This window comes from Tachysurus fulvidraco, chromosome 2, assembly GCF_022655615.1.
Source record: "Tachysurus fulvidraco isolate hzauxx_2018 chromosome 2, HZAU_PFXX_2.0, whole genome shotgun sequence".
NCBI classification, from domain to species: domain Eukaryota; kingdom Metazoa; phylum Chordata; class Actinopteri; order Siluriformes; family Bagridae; genus Tachysurus; species Tachysurus fulvidraco.
This window is the reverse complement of record NC_062519.1, coordinates 26,490,823-26,516,910: the sequence shown is the minus strand read 5'-3', so window position 1 is coordinate 26,516,910 and position 26,088 is coordinate 26,490,823. Positions and strand designations below refer to the sequence as shown.

At 37.9% G+C, this 26,088-nt stretch overlaps 2 long non-coding RNA genes across 4 annotated transcripts; one reads left to right on the top strand and one right to left on the bottom strand.

The window, feature by feature from the left end:
• Nucleotides 1-1,615: 1,615 nt before the first annotated feature.
• Nucleotides 1,616-14,222, top strand: LOC113657779. Of its 3 annotated transcripts, none has more exons than XR_007139974.1 (9): nt 1,616-1,746; nt 2,548-2,709; nt 2,841-2,937; nt 3,072-3,140; nt 6,168-6,368; nt 6,658-6,735; nt 11,751-11,915; nt 12,175-12,285; nt 12,891-14,222. It is a non-coding gene; the product is annotated as an uncharacterized LOC113657779 (long non-coding RNA). The 3 variants fall into 3 exon arrangements; XR_007139975.1 differs by having other exon boundaries at nt 1,618-1,746; nt 1,884-2,709; XR_007139976.1 differs by lacking the exon at nt 6,168-6,368.
• LOC125140745 lies at nt 10,774-24,776 on the bottom strand. The gene is made up of 2 exons (XR_007139977.1): nt 24,408-24,776; nt 10,774-11,327 (listed from the first exon to the last, which is right to left on the bottom strand). It is a non-coding gene; the product is annotated as an uncharacterized LOC125140745 (long non-coding RNA).
• Between the last annotated feature and the right edge of the window lie 1,312 nt (nt 24,777-26,088).

Here is a 26,088-nt window from a genome sequence, read left to right as displayed (position 1 = left end):
TTATGGTTTTTATTATTTCATTTCACAGTTTGACTCCAACTTTTTTATAAAAAAAATTTAATAATAATGATAATAAATTTTGTTGTGTTTTCATATTCAAATCAGATTTGTTTCCTCTCACTTATTTATGAATTTAGTTGCATCAGTCAGCTTTGACCTGGAAATATGCTGAGTAATGTTTGACATACACCAGCCTGTGGTTATCCAAAATAATATCTAATCATTTCTGCTTATTTTACTCAAAAACATGGCATATTTTCATAAGGCTTATTGTTTAGAAATTAAAAATATAATGCTCTGGCCAGCAACAGTCAACAAGCCCCAGACAGCCTTCTCCATCCCTCTGCTTGAGCTTTTTGTTTGTCTGTCACTGGAGTGTCAGGTTTCTGTTGAGGGTTTTTGCAACACCCTGCGCTGGAAAAATAACCTCACACTTGCAGAGGTAAGTCAGTTTACAGAAGTCAGTTTGAAGCCTTGTCTGAGAAGTGAACGTTTCTGTAACTTTCATAGAAGACTAACGAGTCCATATTGTAGGGCTGTGCAATTAATTGTTTCTGATTTCCAATTTAAATTTTGATTTAAACAATTACAAAAACAAGATAATTGAGGTAAAACAATATTGTGCAACAATTTGTGTGAAATTATAAATTGCGTGCTTCGAAGGCACCACTGCTTTGACATGTGTAGCCTATTTCAACACTTACATGACAAAAAGGTTAAATAAATTCATGTTCTCAAAGTCACTGAGTAATCGTGTTAAATAATTGTGATCATGATTTTTATCATGGTTCTTTTTTGATTATACAAAATGATCTGATTTTCAGATATCAATTCAATGCCATCACGTCATGGAAAATGCAATTATGGTAAAAGTATTATACTAAAACTGTAACAGCATAAGTGTATAAACCTGGTGCAGATACAAAACCAGGATTACTGTAACTCTTTGTTTTCTAGGAGGATGGAGATATGATGGATACCTGCGATCACATCTTGACCGCTCAAAGCCTCACAAAGTTAGTCTTAGTTGCAGAATACTTTTGCAGAATAGATTTTACTTGTGGGAAAAAGACCTTTATTCCTCCCATAAATTCAATGTTTTCGTTAAATCTTTAGGACTGCAGTAACTTTAAGGCTGGCAACGTGTTGAGGTCACAACAACAAGCAAAGAAACCTGAGGTTACAGGAGTGTTTGGAGCATCCTGTCGTCATGAAATGCCCCTAATGTTTGTCAACATGAGCCAAGGAGAACGGCAAGTCTATGCCATTGTAGTGACATCTCTTACAATTAACCAGTGTTCCAGAATGATAATTCCCCTGTTTGATTCTAGCTATTCATAAAATGCCTAAAATAGCATGACCCTAACATAAGCCATATTTTATTTCATTTTTTTAGTCAACAAATATAAACCTCATGGAATGTATATTAGAGATTCCAAAATATTACAAAATGTAAACTTTACCACAATTCTATAATATTCACTAATATAAGAAAACATGAAAAATGTTTTGGATCATTCTGAGTGTTCTTATTGAGTATTTAGGTATTGAATGTGATGCTGGAGATTGTATAATTATTTTTAACTTTTGATCAGTATAAAGTGTTTTATCATTCACATTTTTGTGTTGGAATAGATTGGCCTATCCCCTTGTGTCATCGATGTGCTACTTCAAAGATGTGAGGACAAGAACATACACCTGCGAGTAGTCTATGACATTGCCTGTGTTGTTGCCTCACATTTCCAGGTAAGTACCTTTTTTTTCTGTGTAAAACTGAATTATTGTTTTGAGAACAATTTGAGCTGAAATTAGCTAGAAATGCCTAAAAATAATCTTTTAATCTAATATTTTTCTAACCTGGTGTTTGTCTAAACTTGTTTCAGAGATGCAATGTGTAGGACAATCCAGTGGAAACCGCTTATCTCAAATCTGTCTGGGTCAAACTAATCACTATAAGCAGAGGAGTGTTATAACCAATTTAGTTTCCTTTGTTTATTTTTATGCAGATTACCATCTTTTTTTTTATAATAATTACATGAATATAAAGTAATAAAATGAACAGCTTTGCTATTTGTATTAATTTAAGATAAAACAACATAAGCTGACCCTTAAGGTCCTCTCCTGCTCCGGGCCTTGTCTGAATGGTCAGGGTGAAGGCATTACACTCCACTTACATTACATACAGTATACCTACCTGCTGCTGTGAGAGTGCGGGGATTTTAATTATGCACCATTAAAGTCCCATAACACCAGCAGCGCAGGAACAGGAGGGGAAAATAACTCACTAGACCACAGCAGTGTGAGTAAAGGAAAACATCACATGACGCGCAACTGCAGGCATATGCATACACACCAAACATACCCAATATGAACATCATAAGCGGACTTCTTGATTACTATAAACAACTTATTTACACAGCATTTCTATAGGAATGATTCTGCCCCAAGATTTTTGATTGACACTAACCGTGATCACTATAAGCAGTAAGATCATGCTCAATGTCAGTGTACAGTATGCGATATTTTATATCTTTGCTTTAATCATAGATCAAGTACAGTACCAGACGGCTCGATGGGTTTGGGCTCACAGACGGGGAAGGAATGGAAAGGCTGTGGTCTTTCCTCCAGAGTCACAAAGGAGATGACTCCATCTCATCGCCTTGACCTATGCCCTTTTGCATTATGGACGGAGGAAATCAACTGACCTAGGTTTGTCCACTGCTCTATAACCTTTCAAAATTCTGTGCTGGTGGTTCACAGTTTATACATTTCTTATTTTCTGGAGTGAAGCCTATCACACACAAATTGGTAAGCATATGTAGATTAAACTGTCTTTTCAGAGTTGCAGCTTCTGCAAAGACTAGACAAAGCAGAGAAAATATCGATTCTAGCTCAAGAAGATATCTGCTTTGTCATCTGTCATCAGAGGGGCACCAGGTAAACAATACACACAAGAAGAATTTAACAATAGTTGAAGATGGGAGAATTTTATATTCCATTTACAAGTGCATTTTGCCCAAGAGTGTGTAGAATTTACATGCGTTTTGGGTTCTGTTATTTTTGTTGTGTAGTGTTGGTTTCTGAAGGAGACATGGAGAGATGAAAAAGGGAGATGGAGCAAGCCCAACAGAAACCAATAAGTAAGGAACTGAAGTTAATGTCTTGAATACTGTAAGAAGTATTCTGTTGTTTATTTTGTTTCAGAATTGAAGACTTTTTTCTGAACCTTTTAAATTAAATAGGTCATTTAGTTTGGTTCAGAAAAAAACATAAAACAGCTTTCAGCCTCTCAGCTTTAATTTGAGGGTATTTAAATCAAATTGGAGGAAGGGTTTAGAAATTACAGCTCTTGAGAGTAGCCATCCCCCCATTTCTTTTTTCATTTTCTTTTTCCATTTCTTTGTGACAAAAGCTGTTCCATAAACAGGTGTAGGCTATTCCTTCATTATTTCTTTATCAATTAAAGCAGGTAAAAGGTTTGGAGTTGATCCTAAGTGTGGTATTTGCACTTGGAATCTTTTGTTGTGAACCTACATCATGCGTTCAAGGCTTGCAAGTCAAACAGGCCATCGTTAGGCTTCAAAAACAAAACAAATCCATCATAGAGATAGCAGGAACTTTAGGAGTGGCCAGATCAACAGTTTGGTACATTCTGAGAAAAAACAAATGCAATGGTGAGCTCAGCTACATAAAAAGGCCTGGCCGTCCATGGAAGACAACAGTAGTAGATGATCACAAACCATTCATAAGCCTCAAGAATAGAAAGGCCAGATTAGACTTTGTCAAAAAACATCTAAAAAGGCCCGACCAGTTCTGGAAAAGCATTCTTTGTATGGATGAAACTAAGATCAACCTTTACCAGAATGACAGGAAGAGAAAAGTATGAAGAAGGCTTGGAACAGCTCATGATCCAAAGCTTACAACATCATCTGTAAAACATAGTGGATGCAGTGTAATGGCATAGGCCTGCATGGATTCCAGTGGCACTGGGTCACTGGTGTTTATTGATGATGTGACAGAAGCAGCTGGATGAATTTTGAAGTGTATACAGTAGGAATATCCTGTCTGCCCAGATTAAGCCAAATGCAGCAAAGTTTTGGACGGCATTTCACAGTACAGATGGACAATGATCCAAAACACACTGCAAAAGCAACCCAGGAGGATTTTAAGGAAAAGAAATTGAATATTCTGAGTCAATCACCTGATCTCAACTCCTTTGAGCATGCATTTGCTGAAGGAAAAACTAAAGGCAGAAAGTCCCATGAACAAACAAAACTGAAGTCAGCTGGCAAAGCCATTGCACGCCTTTTGAGACTAAGTAGGAAGGATAAAACAAATTCACCTGCAACTGTGAGTGAACAAGAGGAGGCAAAACATTTGATCCTAAAGGGAGTGCAAAAGCAAGACTATCAGAAGGAGATAGATATTTTGAATCTAGGCCATAATAAGTTACACCACCTTGATGCTTTCGTAGACACGGACAATATGGTCAGGGTGGGAGGAAGATTAAGTCATTCATCATGCACTCACTCATTCAAACATCCTTTGATTATTCTCAGAGAACATCACATAACCAAATTAATAATTGCACACAGTCATGAAAGAGTGAAGCACCAAAAAAAGGGATTCACAATCAATGATCTCAGGTCTTGTGGCTAATGGATACCTGGAATAAACAGAGCTGTCACTTTATACATCCACAACTGTGTAACTTGTAGAAGGCTAAGAAAATCTGCTGAAGGTCAAAGGATAAGTAATCTCCCTACAGAACGAGTAAAACCTTCCTCAACCTTTATGTACTGTGGTATAGATTGGAGGGCAGAAAGCAGCACAAATGGTATGGTCTGTTTCTGACCTGTTTTTGTTCAAGAGCTATTCACACTGAGATGTTAGAAGACATGTCTACAGATGCATTCATCAATGCCCTATGATGCTTAATTGCTATTCGAGGCACAGTGGACACATTCGATGTGACCAGCGTACCAATTTCATAGGTGCTAAACATGAACTGAATTCTGCATTACAGGAGCTTGACCCTGAAAGACAGTGTTTTTCTTGCTGACAAGCAATATGACTTTATTTTGAATGCTCCCCATTCAAGTCATGCTGGTGGCGTATGGCAGTGGCAAATCCAAACTGTACGCAGTGTTCTAAGTTCAAGTGTATCACTTTCATCAGGCAGACTTAGTGATGCTTCTTTGCGCACTTTGTTTTATGAGGCTACTGTATGGCAGGGCAGTAGTCAACAGTCGCCCCCTAACTGTGGATAACCTGAACGATCCTAAGAGTTTAGAACCGCTCACACCCAACCAATTACCAGGAAAGCCACAACAGCTTTACCACCTCCAGGAAAATTCCCAAGAGAGGATGTTTATGCGATAAAAAGGTATTGACAGGTACAGTACCTTATGGAGCAATTTTGGAGTAGAGGAGAAAGTTGGAAAAAGGAGTATCTACACACTATTGCTACACGACAGTGCTGGCATGCTCCTAAAAGGAATTTTCAGGTTGGTGATGTAGTTATGGATATTGATGAATCTCTGCCAAGAAATCAGTGGAGAATAGGAAGGGTCGTAAAGATTGTTTCAAGCCCAGATGGACTGGTTAGGAAAGAAAAATTATTACTTGGTGACAGGAAATTGTCCAAGAAAGGAGAACGGATAAATAAGATATTAATCTTAGAAAAGCCAGTTCAAAAGTTGGTTTTGCTATTAGAAGCAGAATGAACTGATTTACATATGGACTTTATATTTCTTCAAACACACAAAGGTTAAAGAAACATAATTTGGTGGGAGTGTAGCATACGTATTTGAATATTTTCTTTATTATAAATTTTGATATAAATGCGGGACTCTTATTTTGAAAAGTGGCAGCATCCATTGCTGTCACGGATCACGGTTGTGAAAAACATCACAGCACTACGGTTCTCAGCTCTAAAGTTTTATATTTTTGTTAACACCCCCCTAAAGGGCATAAGCTCTTACTGTGATCTGTTGGAGTTATCAAGGCTCACTAAAAATTCATTAAGACAATCAGCAAAGTTTTGGTCACGGATGGGGTCCGCTACACTTTATAATTTGTATTTATTTGCATAGATATATAAAAGTGGAATGTTTTGTTTGCTATTTTAATATTTGTATATTCATTTATTTCACTGACACTGAAAGGCAGAAGACTTGATGCCCGATGACGCCTGAGATAGGCACAGGCTCCCCGTGACCCGAGGTAGTTCGGATAAGCGGTAGAAAATGAGTGAATGAGAGTGAAAGGCAGAAGAATCAGAAGAATATTGGTTCAAGCTGTATGTGACTATCAAAAGTACAGACATATATAACATTATACTACACAAGACAGGACAATACAGACTGGTAAGCTCTGGCTGAAACTTAAACGTACAAACTTATCTGGATGTGAGAAACTGTGAATGATACAGTTAATGCGCTGAAAGCTGAGAGAAAGATCAGTGAAATTCTGTGTTTATTACAATCTCATGATGATGAGAATGTTTACATGTGTTTTAAATCACAGACTAAATGCTTTTTGTGTCATTCATTAGGTTTAACACTGCAAACAGACTAATACTGTTACATGTGTGTTACATAACTGTTAAACCTCATACTGTTACATGTGTGGACTGAATAATGTGATTTCTTACAGTACACAGGAGGAAATAAATGGGTGAATCTTCATCACAAACAGAAGGCAGAAGGGGGAACATGGAAGAACCAGAATTATGTAAGTTATACAGTTTCATGTTTAGTTTTCTGTTTCATGTTTAGTTTTCTGCATGTTTAATAATTATAGATATTCTACATGTTTTAATGAAGTACTGTCACTATTATAATCTATATTGTTATAAAAATGATCTCAGTGAATGGCTTAATTGTCTTAACTGCCTTATGTAGCAAGAATAAGGCAAGGCAAGGCAATTTGTATAGCACATTTCATACACAGAGGTCATTCAAAATGCATAGAAATTAGAAAACAATTTATAAGAGAGCAAAAAATAAATAAATAAAAAATTTTTTTTCAAAAAAACTAATTCTGGCTATATTTCTGAGATGGTAGTAAGCTGATTTGCTTATCGCTTTCACATGACTACTGAAATTAAGGTCAGACTGTAAAATTACACCAAGATTTCTGACTTTATTTTGTGTCTTTAGACCCCTAGAGTCAAGGTGTGTGTTAACCTTGAGAGTTTCATCTTTATTTCCGAATACAATGACTTTGGTTTTGTCTTTGTTTAACTGGAGGAAGTTTTGAGGCATCCAACTGTTAATTTCATCAATGCACTTACATAGAGAGTCAATGGGGCTGTAGTATGTATAAGAGTAGTGTTATATATAAGTATATAATAAGAGTTGTGTTATAATACACAAACATCTTAGAAAGACATTTATTTACACTGATCCTGTAACTATGGATGATTTATATTACTTTATTAGTTACACATTTCAATATATAATTCAATAATTAAATATGTAATGAAATGAAAGAAATAAATAATACTTCATTAGAATTATATTATTTATTATTGTTTTATTTATTTCTTTATAGTTTGTATTTATTTGCATAGATATATAAAAGTGAAATGTTTTGTTTGCTATTTTAATATGTGGATATTAATTGATTTCACTGACACTGAAAGGCAGAAAAATGAATCAGAATCAGGTTTATTGGCCAAGTGTGTTGACACACACAAGTAACTTGGTTCCAGCTGTTTGTGACTCTCAAAAGTACAGACATAAATAACATTATATTATACAAGACAGGACAATACAGACTATACAAGAAAATGCAGACAATGTGATACAATATAGACAGTATGAGTATTAAATATGAATACAGAATATATGACTGGTCAATTATGTACATAAAGTGTGAGAAGTGCATGGTAGTGCTAATAACAATATTGTGTAATATTTTGCTTTTGTGCAGTATGCTTGTAGGTATGAAGCGGGGAATATAATTATGGTGAGTTGTTAATCAGGGTGATTTATTAAAATTTAAATGATTAAAAAAACAAAACCTTGAAAATAAGCATCATGAAAAACTCCCTGAAAATGTAACTGAGCTAAATGTCTGTAGAAACTAAAAAGAAAATATACATATAATAACAAATACATAGAAACTGTTAAAGAAAGATGTAAAATAGTTACCAAATTTAGCAACATCTGTGACTGATTATTGTTGTGGAAGTTTTTGAGAAAATAAAAATAGCACACTGTTCAGAACGAGCAAGAGTAAAAAGGTTCACAATGTATTTGTGCTGCTGCACAGCAGGAACCAGCGCTCGTGTATAATGAGAGGAGGAAGGGCCTAGAACGTTTATTACACTGAGGTTATATAGGAATGATTTATAGGCAGAAAACAGAAGAAAGGAAAACATCACGAATCATTGGCTAGATGCACAACGCTCAATCATCTACTGATCAGGATCTTACCTAGGTCTTTCTAAGTTGTTTATGAGCCCGAGTCTCACCATCACATCTCCAGCTCCTACTGACCCTCTAATATTGTAGAAAAATTCTCTCTGGTAATAACAATTTCTAGTCACAAATAACTTCTAGTCACGTGCACAGAAGGTCAGACAGCTTTCATAGTAAAATATTACATCACAATAATGGGTTTTATATAATATTCATCTTGAATGATTATTACAAACTTCATTTAACAAAACCTTGCAACACTAAATAACTTCAAAATGTATAATGTAACACCAAACAATATATAACAGAACATTTTAAATACACATTGATGTCCAAAAGTCTAAGACTTATAAAAGATTAATAATCTAGGAATCTGTAAATGAACATTAACATGAAACTACAAACTGAAAAATGTGTCACTTTGTTGAATAAAAATTTGTCATTGTCATTGTTGGAGCTTGGCAGTGATACTTCATTACATTCCCAGGGAACAAATGGAGTCTGGGGATGGAGGGATGAGTAACAGAATAAAAGGTGGTGTGTGTCAACTGTGAGGATCAACAACTCAACCCCAATCCTGTCACAAAAAAGAATGTCACTTTACAACCAAGTCAAAATAAACAAAGCTCATTTATTCACAAACATGATGTGCAGTAGGGTTTGAAGACTTCAAGAAGGGGATCAGGACAAAACAATAAGCAGAATCCATCTAACTAATTTAGGGAGAATCTAAATAAGCTACAAAAGAAAAGTAAAAAAAAAAACAAAAAAAAACAAAGATTACAACACAATACACTAACTCCATTACTAACATAAACAGGAGAAAACAAGATCCAAAAGAAATGACACCCCTTCCCTACTAACCCCTTTCCAAATTAACAATAGAACTCAACAAATAAAGAATGAAAAACTTTAACAAATATTAACTTACAACCAAAAGAAAAACTTTCTGTTGCAGAGATATCAATTCCTACAACAGAAAGAATAACAAAATATCAAACAAACCTCAATCAAAGTACAATCACTAAACAGTAAATACAAACTTCTGGGAGAGATTTAAAAAGCCTTCTGGGAGAGATTTAAAAGATCAGCTGCTGTGTTCGATCTGTGTGGATGTGCCTCTCAACCTCTGTAAGAGCTGCCTTACACAGTGCTGGGACAAGAATCAACACTGTCACTGTCCATTATGTAACCAGATATTTACCAAGAGACCTACATGTAAACTGAAGATTAACACAACACTGAGAAAGGTTGCAGATTACTTCAAGTAATCTGAAAAGTGGTTCTGACAAACCTGAGGTTCTTTGTGATGCCTGCAGTGGAGAGAAGCTGAAGGCCCTGAAATCCTGTCTGGATTGTTGTGCTAGTTTGTGTAAAACTCATTTAGAGTTTCATAATAATATGCCCAAACTTAAGAAACACAAGCTAATAAACCCTGTGGAGAACCTGGTGGCCAACATATGCCAGAAACATGAGAGAGCTCTGGAGCTGTTCTGTAGAGATGATCAATGAGTTGTTGTTTGATATGTGACATATCAAAACACACACTATCTATCTATATAATAATAAATTATAGTAATATAGTAGAATCCCATAAAGACTGCAGTATTCACATGAAATGTCCAAACCCTCAGTAGCCACTTTTGTCCAAAAGTATTGGCACCCCACCGGGTATTCTGGTGATGGCACTCACAATGAGGGTAATTGCATAACGAGTATTCGGATCATGTCACATGCTCATGTCCGCTCGCCTCCAAAAGTATTGGCAACCTAGCGGTCCAGTAGTTTTCACAAGCTTTCTGTCCACTTGCCTCGAAAAGTCACACATACCATATGTCCAGTCACTTCCAAAAAGCACCGGCCTTTGCCAATACTTGCATCGTCAAAGCCAACATCAAAGTTTGTTGCGACAAACTTTACAAATCAAGTTTTTATTTACAATTCTATTGTTATCGGTGTTCATTGAGTTTGCCGATTTTCACGTGTTTAATCTAAATTTATTTCAGCGCAAACCAAATTGAGTATTACTCTGGAACCCATTTAACTAAATAGGTTTATATCTATATTTAATAACTTTTATTAAACAATTATAATTAATAACCACATAAAATGCAATAATTACTGCAATTTCTATTGTTACTCATCAAATTATATAACATTAGTTTTGTTTACTATGTTACTGTACAACTGTATAACTTATTATTGGGACACCAATCAGATTTAAAACAACAACACTACAAGCCTTTTAAGCAGCACATATAATTATATACTTCAACTGTACCTCATTTCTAAAGTGTTTCTTCTTACAAGGACTGACTATCGGCTTCACTGAGAACAAACAAGATTATTGGATAACTTTAATTTCTTATTCTCCAAGTGGTACACTTCAATTACATCAAAGTTCAACTCTTGCTTCATTTGGAGTTGTGCAAATGTTTTTGAGTTTATTGGGAAGATTGTGTACTGGACAGGTTATATAAATCTTAAATACAGACATGCTGACTGTAGCTTATCTGTTACTCAGACTTCAGATAAAATGTAAAATTAAATTATAAGTATTTACACACAGATTCAAGATAGTATGAAACTAGAAGAAAGTACAATTGTATTGTTAAATCATGAAAAAAAAATACTGGTTGAATGTTTCACTCAAAACAAACAAAAAAAATGTAGATTACAAAGTACTCTGTCCGACATTTATACACAAACTCAAGAGATTTTACTGATACAATCCATACAACATGAAATACGATCCATTAACATGCATGTTTTCCTCTCCGTTTTCCACACCGTACTCCTCTCTCTCATCCGCACCAGCAATATTGTACATGGACACAGACTCCTCCATCCCCATTTCAGGCTCATTTTCCTCTTCTTCCTCAACCATGCCCTGTACACCTGGAAGATTGTGCAGATGAAAGTCAGTGTGAGTGTGAATGTCTCAAAGCAGATTTTACAGGAAAATGCCTTTTGATTGGCAGTGGAATCAATTTAACTTGGTTCTGTTTATTCTCAAATCTAGTTGTTCAGAAGGTGGTGGATATTCTGAACAGGCAGTAAAGGCAAACAACAGGTTTACATTAAAGGTGGGGTGCATGGTTGAAAGCCAATGTTGACATTTGAAATCACCAAAACAAACGCCCCTAACCCAAATGGGTGTCACCCCTGTTTTGATAGCTCTGCCCCACACATACATACACATGCAACCAGGCAACTATTATGGCGGAACCTGTTGGGGCAGCTGGCCGAGGGTATATTTTTATCAATAAATGAACTCAATGAGTAATACTATGGTAATTCAGGTCAAATGTGTTTTTGCAGTACTGTGTGATGTACCATGAAAGGTTTAGCTCCGTTTCACGTGGAAGACCAGTTCTCTCCAGCATTAGAAAGCTAAACCTATATTAACACGGGTCCTGCTTCTTGCACACTGTCTCTCCACACTGGTTCATGGAGCACGACAGGCACTGGCCTGCTCTCGCCAAGGTAAAGCTACACCCACAGCTGTAAACCACACCCTCCACACAGAGCCACACCCACAGCAATGAGCTATTTTCACCACACAAAACCACACCCATAACTCATTCCATTCCCATCCCATAAAACCACACCCACTGCAGTAAACCACACCCACAACACAAAGCCGCACCCAACTTGTGAGGTGCATGTAAGCTCAGTTTGTACACTATATAGTAGTAGTGTGCTGTGGTTTAGCTGTGTGTGTCTGCATGTGTGTGCTCTATAGGTGTTGATGAGTGTGTACCAGTTGGAGATACTAGATGAGGACTCCATTGTGCGCTGGTTCTCTCAGGGAGTTCAGACCAAGAGGAGCAGAACCCTGTGCAAGAACCCCGGGGTGAGACATTGATTGGGAAACGTAGTCCATTTACACTAACTGTAGTTCTTTACTCTATGTAATTTGTCACACTTTTCAGCAACACTATGTTAGTTTATAGTTATAAATCTAATTACAAAATATACATATATTTAATATACAGAATATGGTAATGTGTTCTGTTACTTCAGTAAGTTTAAGTTATTTAAAGAGCACATTTAAATCCAGCTTACACTGACTGTGCTGTACAAAACTCATAATAAAAATACAACACATCCAACTAGGAGTAGAAAAGAACAAAGATGTAAAGGAGATAATTAGTTAAAGAATAAATAACTCCAGGTGAAGAGGTTGGAAAAGGCAGAGAATAAATTTAAGTTTTAGCCCAGATTTAAAGTCTGGATGTCTGGAGGGAGCTGAGGGGACCTAAAGGACCTTGGTGCTGAGTATGATAGAGTTAGGTCTGTAATGTAGGAATGTGTCTGTCTAATTAGTGCTTTAAAAACAAATTCTAGTTTGGATCAGAACATTTTTATAACACAGATGAGTTATCTTATTCAAACAGATGTAAACATGTTGTTGAAGGGAAATAATGAACATGTGGTGTGTGTGTACTGTGTGTGCAGCTGCTGAAGTTCATCTAGTGGTTAGAGGAGGCTGAGGAGTCTTTAGAGGGAGATAACTGAACACCAGTCAGAACACCAGTGACCCAGTGCCACTGGAAGTCATGCAGGCCTATGCCATTACACTGCCTCCACTATGTTTTACAGATGATGTTGTAAGCTTTGGATCATGAAGGCTGTTCCAAGCCTTCTCCATACTTTTCTCTTCCCGTCATTCTGGTAAAGGTTGATCTTAGTTTCATCCGTCCAAAGAATGCTTTTCCAGAACTGGTTGGGGCTTTTTAGATGTTTTTTTTGACAAAGTCTAATCTGGCCTTTCTATTCTTTATGCTTATGAATGGTTTGCAATCATCTACTACTGTTGTCTTCCGTGGACAAAAGCTGAGAGACTTTCAGCCCACTATACCTATACAACTATAGCTTGAATAAGTTTTTGAAAATACCTAAAAAAAAAACTAAAATTGTGCCTGTGTCTAAATATATATGGACCTAACTGTATATGAAAATTGTAATCTAGTTTGAAAGATTATCAGTCAAGAACTAAATGTATTGTTGCAATTTAGAAATTTGGCCAACAACTTATAAGATCAAATAGTATTCATAACAGTAAGTTTTAGTTATGTCATTTTTTGCTTTTATATTAATTTTCTTGTTGTTGTTGTTGTTGATAGTAGTAGAAGAAGCAATATTCTAAAATGTGCAAATGTAGCACTGGGTAAAATAATAATAATAATAATAATAATAGTAACCTGCAACTATTTGTAACCAACCAAGGTTTTTTTTAAAATTACAATTTACTATGATTACCACCACTACAACAACTACTACTACTAATAATAATAACAATAATAAAAGCAGCAGCAACAGTAAAACTACTACTACTTAAAGGAGTAAATTGTAGGAGCAAATAGAAGCAAAATTGCCAATTAAACATTCATCGTAATTCTAGAGCTCTGTACCTGAGGTCATAATTAGCTCATAATAATATCATCACTAGTGATTTTCGCTCTCTTTCTGTTTAAACACAAACACAAAACAAATAATAAAGACTTTTTTCTTTAACTTATTTTGTCCATGCTATTATATTTTAATTTGTAATTACAAGTTAGATAATCATTCAGCCTTCTGCTTCTTTACTCAGCTCCAGCTCCAGTTGGATTCCTGCTTCATTAAATATTCAGATACACTAAGAAGAGATGACAACTACATGTGCTCGTTGAGGACAACAACCTCATTATCAATACAACATAGTCAGACTGTATATTTATAATCACACCTGCCAGTGTCACCCACATGAGGATGATGTCCCCCCTTAAGTCTGGTTCTTCTCAAGGTTTCTCCCTAAGGGTGTTTTTCCTCACCACAGTCACTTCAGGCTTGTTCATTAGGGATAAATACAAACACGTTTAAATAGAAGTCTAATATTAACCTTGAGTTTTTGTTTTATATTAATCTCTATATAACTTTTTGTTTTAAGGTGATGTTCTGTAAAGCTGCTTTGAGAAAACGTCTATTGCTAAAACCGATATACAAATAAATGTGCATTTATGTATTTTCAATTACTCTTCTTATCACTCAACACAATATTCCTAACACAAACACTCTGTACTCTCTGTCTGTTACAGGCCCGGCTCCACGGGGGGGCCAGAGTGAGCCTGGCCCACCCAATCAGTGTCTTGGCCCACCCTGGCCTCGAACCACATAACAGCCAATCACAAAATTGGTGCCATATTCAATTCAGCTCGAGATACGTTATTTTCTAATTTCTGCCCAACCCCCTTTTTTCCCCTCCTAGACAGACAGACTTGGCTCATTCATTCACATTCGTGCTTATAAAGCAATAAACGACAGTCACAGTAACTTTTTTAGAACTGTTAGTGAATTTAATTAACACGCTATATATAGGCTTATAAAATATAACATGTTCAGATTTCTTGTTCCGAAAGGACAAAAGAAAACAACTGTAGCTCTCCAGGACACAGCTACCACCTCCTCATCCATTTGCGGTAATGAGGTCGGAGAAATGGATGAGTCGAGTTCATCTGCATCTTCCGATAGTGTCAAAAGCACAAATATACGCACTCAAAGAAGCAGCAATTCTGTCCCGAATGATTTAAACAGGGCGAATCCTTACCAGCCGGTTCTGAAATCATACCCCCGATCGCGATGCATGCTTTTGTTTTCCGTGTCGAGTGTTCAGTGTTGCTTTCTCTGAAAATGACACGTTCGTTTCGACAGGTTTTCGAAATTGGAAAGCAGCATTAGAACGTGACCGCGGTCTTCAAAAGCATGCGTGCAGCCAAGCTCATTTACAATCCTCGACCTCATAGACAGAGTTTTACCGCCGATCGGTGTCGGGGGAGACCGCAGCATGTTTGCTCGTCCCCCAACAGATAGAAAAGAATCGCTATTACATAAAAAGCATGGCAGGTGTTGTTAAGTTTTTAGCAGTCAACGAGCTTCCACTACGCGGGGATTGTGAAACATGTGACAGTGAGGAAGATTGCGTAGCTGCTGGGCTTTTTGCCAAGTTGTTTAAATACACGTTGGAAAAAGATAAATACCTGGCTGACATTACATCAGATATCCCACAAAATCCAAAGTACACTTCCAAAACCATCCAGAATGAAGTGATTGAAATTTTGGCATCCATGGTTCTGAAAAAAATAAAACAGAAATATGACACTGCTGATTCAGCTGCATTCTGTTTGAAAAGTGATGGCACAAGGGATCGGTGCAACACTGAAAATTTGTGCATTATAATTCGTTTTGTGTACAATGGTGTGCCAGAGGAACATCTCATTGGCTTGTTAGAACTCCAGCAGCTTGATGCAGATTACATCACTACTGAAATATTACAACGTGCTGATAATATAATGAGCCAGTGTTATGATGGAGCATCAGTGATGAGTGGGGTACGAGGTGGTGTTCAGGCTTTATTACAACAAAGGTTGGGCAGGCATATCCCCTACATCCACTGCTATAACCACCAGATTCACCTCACTGTCATACATGTGATTCAAAGTGAACCTTGTGCTAAAAGATTCTTTGACTTATCAGGCTCCCTGCACTCTTTTTTCAGGCATCATTTTGTCTCTCAGAGATACAATTGGCCGTATCTCAGGAGACTGTTGGAAATCCGCTGGACAAGTCATTATGAAGTCACAAAATGTGTGGTGGATAATGAGGAAGTCATTCTTGACATTCTTTTTAAGGTTTCCAATGATGACAATGCATCAGTTGACCTTGCAAAAGAATCATCCGGGCTTCTCTCTCAGCTGAAGCTAAGCCATTTTTTAAAACTTGGCAAATTTCTGATACATCTTCTCGCCATTTTAAAACCAGCTAATGCCATCCTACAGTCTCACAATGTTGATTTGTGCAGGGATGTCTTAGTGCACTAAAAAATCTCAGAGAAAATGACAGTGAATTTCAGCAGTACTGCGCTGACATGTCTACTGTTGAGCCCTCACCAAAACGTCTAAGGACTGTGAATCCTTCCTATGGTGACCTTGTCATTTTTTCACCTTTAGGGCAAGAAGGGCAGTCCGGTTCTGAATGTGCCACTGCAGCTCTAAGCCGACAGATGTTGAACATACTAGATACAGCTGTATCAGAGATAGAACACAGGTTTTCCACAAAGAATTTACAGCTGATGCAAGCCCTCTCAGGTTTAATGCCAAAATTTCTTGACATCCAGTTGCTTGAACCTCTCTGTAGTCTTGCAGGGGTTGCAAAAACTGAACTCCAGAATGAAATTCTTGTTGCCAGACCAATGCTGTCCAAAAAACTTCCATCTAATGCTAAATGTTCTGCTGTTTGCAAACTCTTGCAGGAATACAAAGATGCATTTTCAGGTCTTCATAAATTGTATGTATCTGCTATGAAATTGTATGTATCTGCTCTACTGCTTCATGTGAGAGCTCATTCTCTACTTTGGCAAGAATTTTGACACCATTTCGCCAAACAATGCTTCATGAGAGAAAAAAAAACCTTGTGCTTTTAGCTCATGAAAAAGCAATAACACATGAACTGGACATGGATGAGTTTGTAACAGAATTCTCTAAAATTATTGTGTATTTTTATTTTATTTTTTCAAGACCTGCCATGTTTTCCTCAAATCTACAAGTCACTAAACTGATTCAAGATCTATTGTGTGGTTAAAAAAATCCTAAATATAGGCCTACATAAGATTGTAAATAAATATAAAAAAATAAAATAAAAATACACAATAACAATGGCCAAAAATTTACTATATGATATACTATATTAACATGTGAGAATAGTTCTTAAGAAAAACAGCATTTCAGATAAAATTAACATTTTTAGTTTGTAACAGATTTGTTCTAGTTGATGTAAATAGTTATTTTTAAAAAACTGTCCCTTTTTAAGAAAACATTACAAGAATAAACCCAATTCTTACAGTTCATGCTTCACTCAAGTAAAACGTTTGTTTTAGTTGATGTAAATAGTTATTTTAAAAGAATTGCCCCAATTTCTCAAATCTAAAGTTACTTAATTGATACAAGATCTGTTAAGGGGTCAAAAAATATTACAAATGCAAAAAAAGAGAATGTAAAAATAAACATGTTAACCCTTTTTATATACATAAAGTTACTAAATAGTTCCAAAATATGTAAAAAAAAAAAAATATTAAAAATGAAGAAAACACAAAAATAACAAACCACCCTAACAATTGTCTTAAATATATGGTATTAAAACTATAGACATGAGAGATTAAAGCATTAAAAAGACACACACACACACACACACCCCAATCCGACCGGCCCACCTGGAATATCACTTGGCCCACCTTTCATCTCATATCTGGAGCCGGGCCTGGCTTATGTTTGATGGGCTCTGAAATGAGTTCCACGCCTCTAGACTCAACCAGAGTATAAAACAAACAAACAAATAAAGGAATACAGAGCAACTCTTAATTGTTCTTGTGTATGTATCTAAAAGACAACAGAGCTGTTCACACTTTAAACAGTTAACCCTGAGGCATTGTAAATCCACAGTTAAGGAAATCCTGGGTTATCGTGATTCACGTTTCACGCTGCTCATACTTTACCTGAGGTTAACAGTTAATTCTGGCTCTCTGACATTTCACACTGTACTCCACTAAACCTTGGCTTAACCTTCTTATTTACATATTTGCGATATCGACAACTATGGTTGGATAAATACAGCCTGCAACTGTTACAAATAACTACTCTGTCTTTCACATCAGAAATTTTTACTACTATAAAACTATAAAAGTAAAAAAAAAAATTGTTTCCTGTCACCATTTGACATTATTTCTTTAAACGCTGAAACTATTATTTACGCAACACACGATTTCTGTGACTGTAAAAAACCTGTCATATGAGGCACATGCTGTTCATGTTCTGATTGTGTGTGGTGCTAAGCATCTGAACATGTTACAACCATGTCAGCAAATCCTCCTCCCGCCTGCCAGAGGGAACCCTCTTTACCTTACTTCTGGCTTACTTCCGGGTAACTTCTGTGTAACTTCCGAGTAACTTCCGGGTAACTTCGCCCAAACGAGAATACTTCTGGCTGCCTTGTAACTTCCGTGTAACTTCTGGCTTCCTCCCGTGCAACCTCCAGCTTACATCCGGCTTACTTCCGGGTAACTTCCGTGTAACCTCTGGCTTACTTCCGTTTAACTTCCGTTTAACTTCCGTGTACCTTCTGGCTTACTTACTGATAGTGTTCAGAATAGCAGTAGAGCTGACAATACTTCACAAAGGAAGTCAGTGTGTGCATGGCTTATTTACCCATAACCAGGACGTGCAGGGTGAGCCCCGGAAGTTGTAGTGTTCAAGGGACGGCCGGCCAGAGAGGTTAGGGCGAGACATTAGCCAACGGAGGCTGTTGTGGTCTGAGAAAATAGTCACGTGAAGACCCTCAATGTACGACCGGAAGTGCTCCAACGCCCATATGACCGCCAAACACTCCTTTTCGGAGGTAGAGTACGGTCTTTCAGCTTTGTGCAGAGTGCGACTTGCATAAGCCACCACAACATCTCTGCCCCGGTCATCTCTTTGCATGAGAGCAGCCCCAAGTCCCACATCACACTCATCAGTATGGACAAAGAAAGGGAGCGAAAAGTTGGGAAACACCAGGATTGGTGCAGAGGTCAGCTTAGACTTTAGGAAGTCCTTAGCTGCCTGACATTCACTGGACCAAACAAAGGGAACATCCGTCCTGGTAAGAGCAAAGAGTGGTTCTGTGTGACAAGCATACTCATGGATAAACCGTCTGTAGTAACTTGTAAGGCCCAAAAATTGTCTGACTTGTTTGACACAAGTGGTTGGCATGAATTCAATCACAGCTGTTACTTTTTCCACACACGACCGGATGCGATGCCATGACAATATCGTCTAGGTAGACGGCACAAGACTTAAAAATGAGCCCAGAAAGGACAGAGTTCTTCAGCCTCTGGAACGTGGCTGGAGCGTTGCACAATCCGAACGGCAAGACACGGAACTGTTATAACCCACAGTGAGAGATGAACGCAGTCATAGGCTTAGACTTCTCTGACATTGTCACTTGCCAATAGCCCCTGGCTAAGTCAATTGTAGAGATGAAACTGCCCCTTGCCAAAAAGTTGAGTGATTCATCGATCCTCTGAAGAGGATATGAGTCTTTATCCGTGAGCTCATTAAGTGCCCGATAGTCAACACAAAACCTGGGTTCTCCCGACGGTTTAGGAACAATTACGACCGGGGCGGCCCAAGGACCCAAAGCAGGTTTGATTATTCCTTCCCTCAGCATATCTTTGATTTGAGATTCAATTAGCTCCTTCTTAGCAGGAGAAGTACGGTAAGGGGCAAGGTGAACTGGCTTAGCATTTCCATTATCAATCTCATGTACAACAAGAGACCCAGATGACCATCGAACAACACTCCAAAAGACTCAAGCAGTTCAGTAAGCACGCATTTCTGATCCATGTCAATTGCAGCCTCGTTAACTTTGTCAGACAAGAGGGCAGACTCAATTCCCAAGCATGAGACATTCGAGATTTCCAACAAGTTTATACCCTCTACCACCTCTGAAGGTGGTAAAACATCACCCAGGACTACAGTCCTGGAGGGTACATGAAGAGTCACTGAGGATCTCATCAAGAAGTCCATCCCCAGGACAACTGGAGAGGAAAAATTTTCAAAAACAGCAAATCGTTGATAAAAGTGCTGACCCATGAAACCCAGCGACAGCCAGATTAAACCAAGTGGGCAGCAAGGTGCACCATCTGCAAGCTGAACAGGGGGTGAAGACCAAGATTTCATGCGTGCCAACCCCCCAGGTAAGTTCGAAACCACAGCCGATTGTACTGCGGACAAGGATGCACCGGTGTCAAGAGTGGCATCAAAAGCATGCCCGTAAAGATTTACTTTCCCCCTGAAAGGAGTGTTCCAGTGTGACGTAGAAGCCACATCCTCAACATGACCTAGCACCTGGTCTCTTACAGACATAGTACGTGAGCGAGGCGTATTTACATCAGACGATGCGAGTTCCTCCTCCGTTGTGCTTCGCTGTCCCCTGGGACGCGAACGCCGCGTCCCTCGTGTAGAACAGTTTGGGCAAGTACGAGTAGTAAAACCCGGCAAAGAGCATTTAAAACAATGGACATCTTTAACTGGTGCACTGCTAGGTTGTGTCTTAGGCAAACAACCAATGCTCGGACCAAGAACCGCATGAAGCTCATGAGCCCGCAAAAGAAGGTCCATGGCCGACAGCATGGGCGTGCCATACAGCGCGAGTCTGTATTTCTCCAGCGCATGTTTCCGGATCACAGGGGGGGAGGGGTTTTCAGTTTACGGAACTCACCTAGTATGTGAGCAACAAAGGTAGGTAGGGGCTCCTCAGGCATTTGCTTACGGTCTAAGATACCCCTCAGGATATGTTCTTGACTGTCTGAAAGTAAATAGACAATGTTGAAGAACTCACAGAACTGAGCCCAAGAGGTTACCTGCATGCAAAGTACAGAGAACCACTTCCTTGGCCCCTTAGACAAGAAACGTGGAAGCTCAAGAAGCATTTGTGCATCCGTGAGGTCCAGAGAGGTTCTGTAACTGTTAACTGACTGAAGCCATTCCTCAGGACTCAGGGAGCCATCAGCAGCAAACACAGGTGGTTCAAGTCATGAATGTAACAACAATGAGGAAAGAGCATTTACTGTGCTATTCAGACTGATAGTGTATGGTTTCATAACAGTCAGTGTTTTCTCATAGCAGGCATCTGAAGGCACTAACTTTTGGGCTGTTGGCTGACTGCTTGCCATACCGTGAGGAGTCGAACTGGCCAGTGGAGTGTGATGTGGTCTGACAGGTGTTGTACTCTCATTCCACTCTATGCACGCCAACATGCCTTTCTGCAGGTCAATCGAGTCACGGACACACCGCCGTAGGACCCTCACCTCAGCCTGTAACTGTTGCACTTGAGTCCTCAAGTCGCCAAAATGTTGCTGCGCCCCCACCTGTTGTGAGGGAGAATCATCGACTGCAGACCTGTCATCTAAATCAAACTCAAGGTCAGGGTGAGAAGCCATATTGCACACAAGCAAGTAACCATTAACTGGACTTATTTGGAATGAAAAAATAATAATAATAAAATAAAATACACACTATGTAGACAATAACACAGAAATATTGTAACCAGCAATCCAACGGAAATATACATCCAACAAGGAAACTTAAAGATTCAGTCGATCGGGCGCCAATTTGTAACGTGTTCGGAGTGTTAGATTTGACCCGGAGAAAAACAAGGTGACTTAAAAACACTCGAGGCAAACAGCGAGTTATCCCAAAAAGCCTTTGTATTTTATCCTCTTCAGCAATCATGTCATGTCAAATATGTTGTGAAATTTTGTTTATTCATACTTCTCTGTGTGAGAGAGATTTTTTTTTTTCCAAAATCTGTACCTAGTTTGGTTCCTTTATTTCAGCAGTAACAAAAAGAAAAAAATTTTTATTATTGAGATCCACTTGAATAATTCAGTCTGATCCAACATGCTTCTGGACGGGTAGCAAGATAATGAATTTTGAATAAACAATATTCAACTTTCTCTGTTTGGGCCACATTCACACAGACACACACACACACCAAAAAAAAAAATTGCCATTGCCAAAACTGACCTCTTTCTCTTTGGCTTCCAAATTTAGTAATCAGCTATTTAGGATTGGAAACTACAAAAAAAATTTCCCCATCATTATTATTTGTATGTTTCTTTTCTCATTCCAAGAGCTAGTAAAATTGGTACAGTCACACAACTCAGACAACGAACAAGTCATATGTCCTCCAGAGTGGGGTACGAGCAGGCTGACTAAAATTTCTCAGCTTAAATGTTTGTTGGAATGAGCAAAATTAGTGAACAGCAAAATTAGTGAACTTAGTGACTGATTTTAAACATAGCATAATATCCATCCTGGTTGTTCATGATGTAAGACTATTCTCACTCAGCCAAATAACTCTTAGTGATCGCTAAGCATGTATAAAAGGTGCGGTCTTTTGGCTCGACGCCCTCTTTCCTGAGTGCTATTGTCCATGACTGACTTCTCTGTTTATCACTTGGGAAACAGACTCAGATTCAGATTATTTTATGTCAGCAATCAAAGCTACTTTCATGGCAAAAATTAAATTACAAAAACACAAATATCATATAAAAATAAAACAAGTATAAACAAAAAGTCATATTATACCTTTTTATATATATTTTTTTAAAATTAACATCCGATAAAAAATCCAAAACCTTTTCAGGCATAATCTCATTAAATATGTCCTTAAGTGAAGTGAAATGAAAGAGCATTCTGCTTGTGTTAAGTCCAGGACAATCTGATAAAATATGTTTGACAGATAAGGGAATCTTACAAAACAATAAGCATGGGTCAATTTTTGATTTCCTTATTATGAGTTTCAGAATCTACAAACATTGTCGGTTTTCCTAACTGTCAAAAACTAATGGGTAACTAGCATGGATTAGCTGTGGTCGTTAACCAAGGACTGAAACAAATCAACGTAACCAGAAATATAATTTCATAATATTCAATATCATCAAACACATTTTCACTTGTGAAATGTAATCCCTTGCTGTCTGGTTTTTAGATTTCGTTCATTTGAACATCCAAACGCAGCACAGAAGTCCGGCATCGTCCATGATTTCGAAGTTCAAGACCCCTGTTCCAAGATGGTGGCGGTTTTGGCGCATTTTTAGAACCCCTAGGTGACATCTAGGTGTAGATATCTATGGGAAGTAACAGGGAAGTAATAAAAAATACCCAGAATAAACCCGGAAGTAACCCGGAAGAATGTAGGAAATAAGCCAAAAGTTACACGGAAGTAACACGGAAGTTAAATGGAGTCTGTTCAGCAACATTAAACTCTAAGCCAAATGCCATGCGTTATTAGGATGTTCCAGGAATGTTATTCATACTTCAAATACATTGGATAACATTTGAATCATTTTATGTTAGCTAGAGTCCTTCCCTTTTCACTCTTACCCTCTGGCTAATAGAACGTCAGAGCGTTCACCAACGTGTTTTTAACGTACGGATAACATTCCTGTAATGTTCTAGTAACCTGCGAAGGTTAGGCTGTGATAAATGTTACAAGAATAACATTCCGACAATGTTTTAATAACATATGTCACAAAACGGTCACACACAACATCTATACAGGATGTATGTGTTAGGTGCAAATGTTCAAATATTCAAATCTGTATCTGTATTTGGGGAATTTTTCTGGCAGGGTAGTTTTGTTTGCTTGTTTGTTGTAACTGAACAGGCTGGGTTAATGATGAATAAAGTACATTGCATAATATGGCCTTCAATTTCCTTATGAGTTTCATATCAGTCCGCTCACTTATGCCCGCATTGAAAATAAAAGCCTCCTGCTTATGTTTGATGTGCTCTGAAATCAGTTCCACGCCTCTAGACTCAACCAGAGTATAAAACAAACAAACAAATAAAGGAATACAGAGCAACTCTTAATTGTTCTTGTGTATGTATCTAAAAGACAACAGAGCTGTTCACACTTTAAACAGTTAACCCTGAGGCATTGTAAATCCACAGTTAAGGAAATCCTGGGTTATCGTGATTCACGTTTCACGCTGCTCATACTTTACCTGAGGTTAACAGTTAATTCTGGCTCTCTGACATTTCACACTGTACTCCACTAAACCTTGGCTTAACCTTCTTATTTACATATTTGCGATATCGACAACCATGGTTGGCAACTGTTTCAAATAACGACTTCTCTGTCTTTCACATCAGAAATTTTTACTACTATAAAACTAAAGTAAAAAAAAAACCTGTCACCATTTGACATTATTATTTCTTTATTCTTTAAACACTGAAACTATTATTTACACAACACAGGATTTCTGTGACTGTAAAAAGCCTGTGATATTTGGCACATGCTGTTCATGTTCTGATTGTGTGTGGTGCTAAGCATCTGAACATGTTACAACCACGCCAGCAAATCCTCCTCCCGCCTGCCAGAGGGAACCCTCTTTACCTTACTTCTGGCTTACTTCCGGGTAACTTCTGTGTAACTTCCGAGTAACTTCCGGGTAACTTCGCCCAAAAACAAGAATACTTCTGGCTTCCTTGTAACTTTTCCGTGTAACTTCTGGCTTGCTCCCGTGCAACCTCTGGCTTACTTCCGGGTAACTTCCGTGTAACCTCTGGCTTACTTCCGTTTAACTTCTGTGTAACTTCCGGGTACCTTCTGGCTTACTTCCGTTTAACTTCTGTGTAACTTCCGGGTACCTTCTGGCTTACTTCCATTTAAATTCCGTGTAACTTCTGGCTTACTTACTGGATAGGGTTCAGAATAGCAGTAGAGCTGACAATACTTCACGAAGGAAGTCAGTGTGTGCATGGCTTATTTACCCGTAACCCGGACGTGCAGGGTGAGACCCGGAAGTCATAGTGTTCAAGGTACGGCTTCCTCCAGGTCCGTTGGAGGGGGAATTGCATGTGCATTGTTACAATAGCATACAATCATTTTTCAATACAGTATGATAAGTGTCTGTCTAAAAATTTGTCAAGATTTGGCATCATGATATGCAAAATTCAAATTAAAAGATATTAAACAAATTATTATTATTGTTATTATTATTATTATTTTACTTCAATAATGCTTCAAGTATTGGCCATACCAAGAGCAGGGATGGAAATCAGCATTAAAATTTGGAACTAGTCTGTAAATCTTTGCTTTACTGGACGCACTGATAAACCTCACTGCTCCTCTAAAACAACGTGTGTATATTATGTACTGTATGGCATTAAATATGTGTTCTTATGCATGTGCGTTATCTTAGCTTAGACATGTCATGTGTCACATGTCATCAGAAAACATTTCCTACTTACTAACTGTTAGGTACTAAGGTGTTTAATCAGTGTAGTGGTTGATGAGGATTACATAATTATACAGGAAAAATATGAGATGTTTTGTAAAATTGACATGTACAATCTGATTCGCATTAGCTTATAAACATCTGTAGTCACATAAAAGGTGTGTAACTAACCTGGAAATATTAGAATTATTACAGAGAAATCTGCGACGCATGACAACAGTTGCTCATTCTCCATTAACTCGGATTATGAGCTCATCTTGCTCTGCGCACCGCTAATTGTCCCAGTGTAACACTGCTCGTGGTTACTGCCATCCTGTGTCCAATTGATGAAATACATGTTATTGTATGTTTTTCCCCCTTATCTCTCATCAGTATTCTATTATATAAATCAGAGTAAAATCAAATACCATTGCAATAGAAGGAAAGGAAACAAAAGTAATAATCTCAACAAAACCTATTTTGTGTCACAATGACTTGGGCCTACATGGGTTCATAAGGGACTCAAGAACAATAGGGAGATCCCAGGCTGGGCTTCTGGTGGATTGTGATGGGCAGTGATGGATAGATGATGTCTTGTTCCTTCTGGAATGAACATAACATGAGTGTATGAGCCCCAGTAAGTACTCTTGCTAGCTTAGTTGCTCTTATTGAAGCTAATCATGGGCGGTCACAGCTGAGGAGTATCACATGTTCATATGGCCAACATCGTTACCATTAGATACAAGAGCAAGGTCTTGTCTAAGAGCAGTTATAAACAACATACCTTAATGAAGAGTCAGCTGCCTTCCTACTTCTCCTTTCCACCAATACATGCCAGGGTTCTATACCTGAGGAAAC